The 9,689-nt window shown below is 34.1% G+C and overlaps 1 non-coding gene across 1 annotated transcript; it reads right to left on the bottom strand.

The window, feature by feature from the left end:
• Nucleotides 1-8,013: 8,013 nt before the first annotated feature.
• On the bottom strand, nt 8,014-8,118 carry LOC149255333 (U6 spliceosomal RNA). The gene has a single exon (XR_016267745.1). It is a non-coding gene; the product is annotated as a U6 spliceosomal RNA (small nuclear RNA).
• Nucleotides 8,119-9,689: the final 1,571 nt, after the last annotated feature.

Raw genomic sequence — 9,689 nt, 5'->3', positions numbered from 1 at the left:
TTTCAATTTCAATGTCCTCCCGCAACTTCCTATGATGAAAGTGATCAATCCTTGCGATGACATGGGAGTCCTCAATACAAACATGGTGCATAGTTTTCTTTGCATGCTCAGTAATATCTGAGGTGCGATGACATGGGAGTCCTCAATGCAAACATGGTGCATAGTTTTCTCTGCATGCTCAGTAATATTTGAGGAGCGGAGGAGCGGGAACACCTGTGTCTGATGTCTGCAACATGCTCCTAAATACAAAGCTAGAGCGACCGGTTTCGCCAATGTAGGAAATCCCACAAGAGCAAGGGATTAAATAAACCCCTTTCATGTCTTTAGGGTTAACCAAGTCCTTAACAGATCTAAGGGAACTTCTAATGATACTAAGGGGGTTAAATATGATTAATTGTTTTAAATATTAACTCATGCACATTATTAATATCTAAATTAGTTATTATATTTATATCTTTTTTCTTAAATGTATAGGCTTTCTTGATGATATTCTTGTTGAGTGACTGCAGCGGACCCCCCATCGTTTTTACCAGCCGATAACTGCCCCCCGCTCATTCCGCTGGACGACCCCGTTTACGAACACGGTTACAGGATTCTCCCCGACAGTTACTATGGGCGAAGAGGATTTATTGGATTATGAGGCGGACCCCATGCCCCAACAGGATATCTGGGCACACACCAGCAGACCGTGCCTTATACCGAGGAGTGTCGCGCACAGGGTCGAGACAGGTGCTACATCGAGGAACCCGCATTTGCCGCACAAAGGTAAAGAAAAATTTTCTGAGTTTAACCTCGCTGAGGCTTCCCCGCTGGATTGTCCGCCTTTATCTCCTGCTACCTTACAGCTCTTGGGTCCTTGTCTCCAATCCTCGCCATCTTTCGACACTCCGCTTCAAACCCACATTAGACCAGAGATCCCCGCGCCCCCACCTCCCCCGCCCCCTTCCAGCTCCCACTCCCTCTCAGTCTCCTTTATGCCGCAGACCCAACGGCTCCCCCCCACTCCTGCTTTCCCCAGGGCATTTCTACCTCGGCCCCTCGCTCCCCTATTCGGTCAGGTGTTTTCACTCCGCCGTTACCTGCTCGTCCTGTGGGATCTGCTCAACTCAGCTCCTCGGACTCGTGCCGCAGACTTTTGAAGGAGACCCCATTTGGCAAGCGCACTGAGAAAGTAAAGAAAGGTAGATGCATACGGGCTCTTGATCCTGATATTAGCGTTATTTTTGGGCCTGAACCGCCGATGCCAGACGTGATGGACGCCTCTCGCAAAGTTTTGGTGGGTCAGGTTCGTGGGCGCACCTACACGGCCGAACGATTAAAACTCTGGGTTGAAGAGATTTGGGGTTCATTACTCAAGGACCTTCCAGAAGTCATGGTCCTCACCCGGGGCTGGTTCGCCTTGCACTTCAATCGGCCAGACCTCACTCAGTGGATTCTCTCACAATTCTGGCACATTGAGCTAGCTCCTGTCATGCTTAAGCGTTGGGATCCCCTATTTGATCCGGAAAGAGAGCAATTGGGGGCCGGCCCCATCTGGGTTCGTCTCCCTGGACTGCCATGGCAATTTTGGAACACGTATGCATTTATGCGGATTGGGAACGCTCTTGGCACATATTTGGAGCACGACCGTTCATTCGAGAAGACGGGCAATAGATCCATGGCTCGAATACTTGTTCACATGGATATCAAACCGGGCCTAGTGGAGAAGATTACTCTGCATCATGGTCATGTCTCCCGAAAACAGCTACTGGATTATGAGGACGTCCCTTTCCGCTGTCGTAGATGCCATAAAATTGGTCACCTATACAAGGATTGCCCATTGGTTACAGGATTGTCTTCGGCGGATCCGAATGGCCCTCGACAGCAGGCTTCAGGGGCCCATAATGTTGGAGACAACATCCCTACTACTGGAGGACCTGCTCCGCCGGAGAATTCTACTAAGAAGCAGGGTGTTGAACCGAATAAGAGCACTCGAAGAAAGGCTTCATCTTCCACAGAGCCGCCGCGTACACGATCGAAGACTGCAGAAGCTGCACCAAAATCGGCGGAGGCTGCATCTACACATTCGGGGAAAGAAATGCGCTTGCTGACTGGCTCTCGAAAGAAGCGGCAGATCGTCACATAGGAGACTGGCAGATTGAAGAGTACACTCCAGAAGGCATGCACAGATACTACCACCGCCCATATATCGACGGCTTACAACAGGGGGATCCCCCTGATACATAGAAATTTTTTTGATATACAGGGTTTTTATTGTATATATAAGCCACCAATCGGCTCTATGTCTATAATTTTCTGTACGAGGATGTATAAGCCTCAGATACTTGTTATATTTTCCTGCTACATAACTCTGTTAGTTTTCCGGTACTATGTGATGTGGATACTGTTCACAGTATCTACCATTTTTGGACATTACAGGATGGATTATAAATCCTCTGATCAGTGGTTTATGCCACATTACAACATATGCTTCGGCATCAACAACATGTAATCTCTGTTATTATTTTTATAATAGAAATTGCGAACTCTATTTCTTCGGAAAAAAAAAAAGATATTCTTGTTGAGTGAAAGGAGGCATTGCAACAAGTTCAACCATTCCTCCATACATCTTCATCATAAAGTTTTCGCGAGATTGTTTACAAATTTCGAGATTGTTTACAAATTTGTAGAAGTTTTACCCGAAATTCATCTTTTAAATCCTCCACATCAGAACTCCTCCACATCAGAGACATCAGCATCCTTGATCGTTATGTAGAATAATCTCTGGTAAACATATATATATATATATATATTTGGTATTAGTATTTGTTTGATTCATTTTATAATTTTTATTTAGTATCTTTCCCCACTAATTAACTTCTTTGAATATTATTTTGACCTAACTATACTTTAACGTTGTTCTTATACATGAATTTATTTAATTTACTAAACTGAATTTATATCTAATTACATATCATTTTCATCCTTGTCCTTGTCCTTGTCCTGATGATGAACCACAATAGATGGTTCAAAATGTTGACTCAAAAACAACAATGTGATGAATTCGAAATAAATTTTGATAACGATATAGATCACACAAGTTTGAATCAATGATAATAAGAATCTATTAAAACATGATACTCAATTACAGAGAAAAAGAATTCATTTTATTTATATTTTTATGAATTCCAATATGAAACTATTTGTTATATATATATATATATATATATATATATCCTCATAAATTCTTAGATAAAACTACTCATTATATCTATATATTTTTCTTTCATTTTTTTGTCTAAATTTAATATATTTAGTAAATCTTACTTTCGTCATTCATTTTAATTTTTTCTATATAAATTAATATATATTAATACTTATCGTTTCTATCTTTTCATTGACTTCTATACCCTTCAATATTAAATAATTTTTAAAATAAAATTGAAATTGTAAATCATAAATCATCATAAATCATGACATCATTAACTAAAATTGAAATCAACTATACAACTCATCATTATTTTTTGTTTACATTTTATTTTTATATAATTTTTCATTGACCCGATAACATTTATTATTTTTCTTCGATTCAAAATAAATAACCTCCAAAATTAAAATAAATAACATCCAAAATTAAAAGGTTAACCAAATAAGAATTTATTAAAACATAATACTCAATTATAAAAAAAATAAATTCATTTTATTTATATTCTTATAAATTCCAAAGAAACTATCCATTATATTTTATATTTTTGTATTTATGTATTTTTTTTTAAATAATATATTTTTTAAATCTTGTTTTTTAAGATTCATTTGAAAATTCTCTATATAAATTAATACTTTTCAATGAATTCTACAAGGTTAAATATTAAATAATTTTTAAAATAAAACAAAAACTATAAATTTTAAATCATTACATGAGAATATTGAAATGAACTATATAAATCATCATTATTTTAATTAATTTTATAAATCATTTTTTGTTTAAATTTAAATTCTATATAACTTTTTGATTGACTTAATAACTTTTATTATTTTTCTTCAATTGAAACTAATATTTAGATAATAATTTTCATTATTTTTGATTAAATATGTTTTTTAACAAACATATACTCATTATTCTATATAATAGGTTTATTAAATATCTATATTATTATTAATAAATATATAGTTTAACTTATATACTATTAAAATAATTTAACTTTTTAAAACATGCATATGTATATCAATAAACCAATTTAAACTAAGGTAATTGAAATTCACTGAAATTGTTTAGTATTTATTAACATTTATTTTAATTCAAAATCATATCATGTTAATTCTTATTCCAATTCAAAAACAATACTCGTCAAAACAAATAAACTAATTTAAATTAAGGCAATTGAAATTAACTGAAATTGTTTAATATTTATTAACATGAATTTTAATTCAAAATCATATCATGTTAATTCTTATTCAAATTCAAAAGCATTCTCATCAAAACAATTTGGGAAATGAGAAATGTGTTTAGTCTTAAATATTAATTGTATGACCACAGATATAAAGTATTGTGCAAGATGGTAGAGGAGACTTGTCATGTTAATTTTGATTCAAATCCAAAAGCAACAATCTAGTCATCAAAACAATTTGCGAAAGGAGAAATGTCTTTAGTCTTAGATATTAATTACACCAACAAAGATATAAAGAATCGTGCAAGATGATAGAGATTATAAAGGATATATGTTTGAAGAAATAAGATTCATAAAAGTTGAAACTTTGGGTGGGCGTTTTGTCAAAGCTAGTGGATTGATTTTCGTGGACTAGGGAAATACAAATGAAACGCTTCAGACTTGGTTTTTGTTTTTTGTTTTTTTGGCTTTCAAGTATCTTAAGTATTTTGTGGTTATGGTCCTTGGAGAATTTTTTCTTAGGAGTGCTTTTGGCAAAACAAATTGGCAATTGCATAGTGCACTTTCTATGTTTTGTTTTTGTAGATAATTAGTTTTGGCTACGAGTTCCATAAAGTTCACCATGGAATTTGAATGTAATGGTAGTCTGTCTTTCCTTGACATCCTCCTCTTAAGGAATGATGATGACTCTTTTTCTCATCAAGTATTTCGTAAGAAAACTCATACGAAACAATAACTTCATGCTAATTCTCATCATTTCCCAACTCAAAAGCTTGGTGTTCTCAACACCCTAGCGACTAGAGCTTTAAGATTTTCTGATGACAACCATCCCAATGAAGAGAAAGCACATCTCATAAGTGTTTTCTTTAATAATGGGAATAATAGACACCAATGGACTAAGGCTTTCCTCATAGCGGAAAAATATCCTAGTGCTAAGAAAGATACCAAGGACCGATTTTATGGTGTTCATCTTCCTTTTATCCAAGGGACCACTGACAAGATTGCGAGGATCCTAAGGAAGCATAAGGTGGCTTCAACCTTTAGGCCTTTAAATACCATTTGAAGCTCCCTTAGATTTGTAAAAGACCTAGTGGACCCCAAGAATATGAAGGGTGTTTAGGTTATCCCATGCTCTTGTGGGACTCCCTACATTGGTGAGACTGGTCGCTCGATTAATCAAAGGATCTGTGAGTATGTCGCTGACATCAAGCATGGTAGGACCCGCTCCTCTGCTTTGGCAGAGCATGCAAATAAATCTAAGCATCACAGCTGCATTGAGGAGACCCAAGACATTACTAGGGTTAGTCATTTCCATCATCATAAATTAAGGGAGGCCCTAGAAATTGAAAAAAGACCAAATAATTTGAATAGAGATGATGGTTGGAATATTAGTAGAAGTTGGGTCCTTACCCTATCCTCCTAGTTTTTAGGCTTCTTTTTGGGATTTATTTTGTTTGTTTGTTTATCTATGTAGGTATTGGCGCCCTTTTATAGTATTTGTTGTTGATTTATTCTTCATTAGAGTTTATTTTCTTGACCCTTCGTTTTTTTTTGTATGTATTTTATCATCCTATTCGTTCTTAACTCCTTTTAGTATTTTTGTTATTTGTTTAATGGGCCTCAACCCCATATTTTATTGTTGACCCTACTTTATTTATTGATTACTTATATATATATATATATATATATATATATATATATATATAAAAGTTTATTATATTTCCATTAATTATTTTATTTATTAAATGCTCTTGCCTCAATTATGGTCTTGACTCCATTTTTATAATTTTTGACTTTCCTCCTTGTTTACAGTTTGACTTTGATTTTTTTTAAATAAATTAATTTAAATAATATTTTTCAAAAACTAACTGTTTAATATAGCAGTTACTTATTAATATTTGTTTTTAATAAATTAGTAAACTAATATCATAATTTAAATATTAATTTTCAAAAACTAGCTGTTTAATATAGTCGTTACCTATTAATATTTTTAATAAATTAATAAACTAATATCATTATTTAAATATTATTTTTCAAAAACTAGTTGTTTAATATAGCCGTTACTTAATAATATTTGTTTTTAATATATTAATAAATTAATATCATAATTTAAATATTATTGTTCAAATATAGTCGTTACTTGAAATTATGTCTCTACATTGCTCTCTATTTAAGCCTTTGCCATCGTTTGCCTCTTCATCAAATCCTGATGATGAACCACACTTGTTGGTTCTTATGTGATTTCTACGGAAAGACTTTGCTTAATTCATTATGGATCATAGAAGTTTGAATACCAAAAAAAAGAAGAAGAAAAAGGGAGCTCTCTCTTTAAAGAAGCAGTTGTTGTATTGAGACTTTCTTGGAATACAAATGCGCAGAGATGTAACTATTTTTATTATTATAATGAAGAATGATATTAATGCTAAGGATCTCGATATAAGCGATGGTGGAACATTTCTTGTCAATAAGTAATGGAGCACACATGGTGGTGATACCCCATAGATACAATGTTTGGTAACATGGTTGTTTTCACAATTAGCGAACATTCCTTCTGAAAAGAGGTATTTAGCAACTAGCTCAACTTATTGTTTAGAGTGACTCGACCTTTCAATCTTCATACTTAAGTGCACAAATGGCCTTTTTTGTAAACATAAATATTTGATCATATTATTGTTAATAGTGGTTGGATAAACTATTCCATTCTATAAGTTAATAGACTAATTTCTTTTTTTGTGGCTTAAAAATTTGTATGTTTGTTTGTAATTGCTAGAATCTACACTCTAGATGGTCAATGCTTGAATTATTAATCATTAATGTAGTACAAATGTCATTTCTATCTTCACTAATGTCAAAATATGTGTGTTTGCATATATATGTCTAAATCTATATATTTGAACTAATTTGCCATTTCCACCTTTTGGGATAAGCTCAATGAGTTTCACATCTATAAAGTTGGTCATAATAAAATCCCCAAAGGATTGACAACATATCTAAAATGGATTTTGCCTGATAAAAAACCATAAGCTATAACATTTTGTAAAATTCAAATCGAATCATGTCCATCCCTAAAGATTTCCCATTAGTCATGCCCTATATAAGATTGGACAACTCGTCTTAGTGTAAAGGATTAAAAGGAAGCTTCTCTCAAATTGAGAGACTATAAAAAGTACAACCTTTCTAATCAATGCCTTGGTTAATCACTTGTTATTTTAATAGTTAGTGCAAACATCTCTCGTTCTTTTCGATGCACTGTCATCTCTCCTTGAACATGATTGATAGCAAAAATAATTAATTATCCATGCTTTCTTTGTAAATATTCAAAATGAAATATTGTAGGTTCCTCACCATCCACGGCGTAATTAATCATGGCTTTGGTCTTCGCTCCCTACTTCTATTATTTTCAAACGCTCAAGTTGTTCAAGCTCCCCAACTTGTTATTTCTCAGTTGTTTCGAAAAGGCCAGCCTTCAAGGCTCAATGTCTAATAGTGATGTGTGGCTTCCTAAGGTTTCTTTCTTTCACTTGACAAGTATGTGCTACTATCTTATGCCAACCTCTCAATTTAGTGAAAGATACCTCTAGATTGGAACTTGTCCTTCTTCTCTATTGGTCTTAAAACTTGACCCATTCCCCTATTTCAATAATGTTAAAATTTAGACAATTTTTTAATTTCCTAATGTGATCCGTGTTCAAAGGCCATCTAATCTTCTCTCTCTTATTCCAAATTTAGTTGATGTTTGTTATGAACCAACTCACAAAAAGATAGAAAAGATAGATCAACGACTTCAAAATTAGCCTCTTCGAGGGGGCAACCTCCTTTACATTACACAAATGAACAATTCTTGGATGATACATATGACTAAACCTCCTTTCTATATATAGGAGTCTAAGGGGTCACAATATAATCAAAGCCGACATAACAATAATAATATGAGGGGACAACAATAACAATAGTGGGCTTTTATGGGGCACGCTAATAACAATATGGGGACAATAGGGGCACACTAATAACAACAAGGGCTGCAAATAAAATATCAATGGGGGAATCACTAGTATTATAGGGACCTAAAAATGTTCCATATATGCATAGGTTCAACATAATTTTGTGACGTTAAAGCATGGATATACCTAGACTTAATCCCATTTTTTTAGCTTCTCTTGAGCGTGTTTGGTAGCTTTTGCCATTAAAGGCTGCTAAAGAGATGGCAAAGGTAGTTCCCTAGCCTTTTCTACTATATCCTCATACTTTATAGTGGTTTGGTTCAACTTTTCATCCTTATACATTGACTTAAACCCACATTTTTAGCTTCTTTTGAATACATTTGGGTGACCTTGGCCATTGAAGGCCACTAAGGAGATGATAGAGGAATTTTTGAGGTTTTTTTTGCCATATCCTCCTATTTTATGGTGGTGTGGTTCATCCTTTCATTCCTACACAACTTTTCTTTTGCCAGTTTCTATACAATTATCGAATCCACCTATTTGGACTCTCTGGCATATTCTCCTCCAACTTAATCTTGCCCTATATACATTGACTCAATGTTGCCTCCATTCCACAAAAAATTATGGACCAGGAAAAACAACTACAGAGATAAAGGTGGCTTTGGGATTCTTGATCATGTTGGATCAAATTCTCAAGATGCCCCAATGGAGCCTAAATCTTTTCAGATTCTGATAGTATCAAGAAAGTACCAAATCTCGTTATGATCTTCATTCGTAATGATTAAACGAACATTTTGGATGCCTCTTAATAAACTACAGGAGAATAAATATCATGTTAACTTGCAAAATGACTTTTCTTAGTAATTACATGCACCACAAGAATTATACAGTCTTTCACAAGGAGTAATGTAATCAAAATTTTAATGAATTTTTATATGCAAGTGAATTAATCAAATTAGGTTTATTCCATATCAGTATATCATAATCACTATATAACTAAAATGCTTTGCCTCCATACGTAGCAATTGGTTCTGGTTTCTCATGTGTTTACTAGATGTCAAACCTTAAACACAACAATGTCATCCCTACAAACAAATGCATAATTGAAATAATATACCGTATGACAAGGCTGTCTTCTAAACACATTAAAAGAGGGAAAACAAATACAAATCATAAAGACCAAAGGGTGAGAGTGCCAGGGCTTGAAAGTGACATCGAATAAATAACCTTAAGGATCCAAATCCTGCATAAAACAACATAATGCAGAAGTAATGGACATATGGGCACTATGGGTTTGGATTTGACTTTGAGCTGGCGAAGTTCAGGCTCAAACTAATTTGAAGCACTAAAATAGGATCGAGTTGATAGACAGTGTATTGCA

This window comes from Pinus tabuliformis, chromosome 7, assembly GCF_031772625.1.
Source record: "Pinus tabuliformis cultivar Carrire ecotype Pingquan chromosome 7, CPIR1, whole genome shotgun sequence".
NCBI lineage: Eukaryota > Viridiplantae > Streptophyta > Pinopsida > Pinales > Pinaceae > Pinus > Pinus tabuliformis.
Note: the sequence above shows the minus strand (reverse complement) of the source record. Positions and strands in the feature narration are given on the sequence as shown.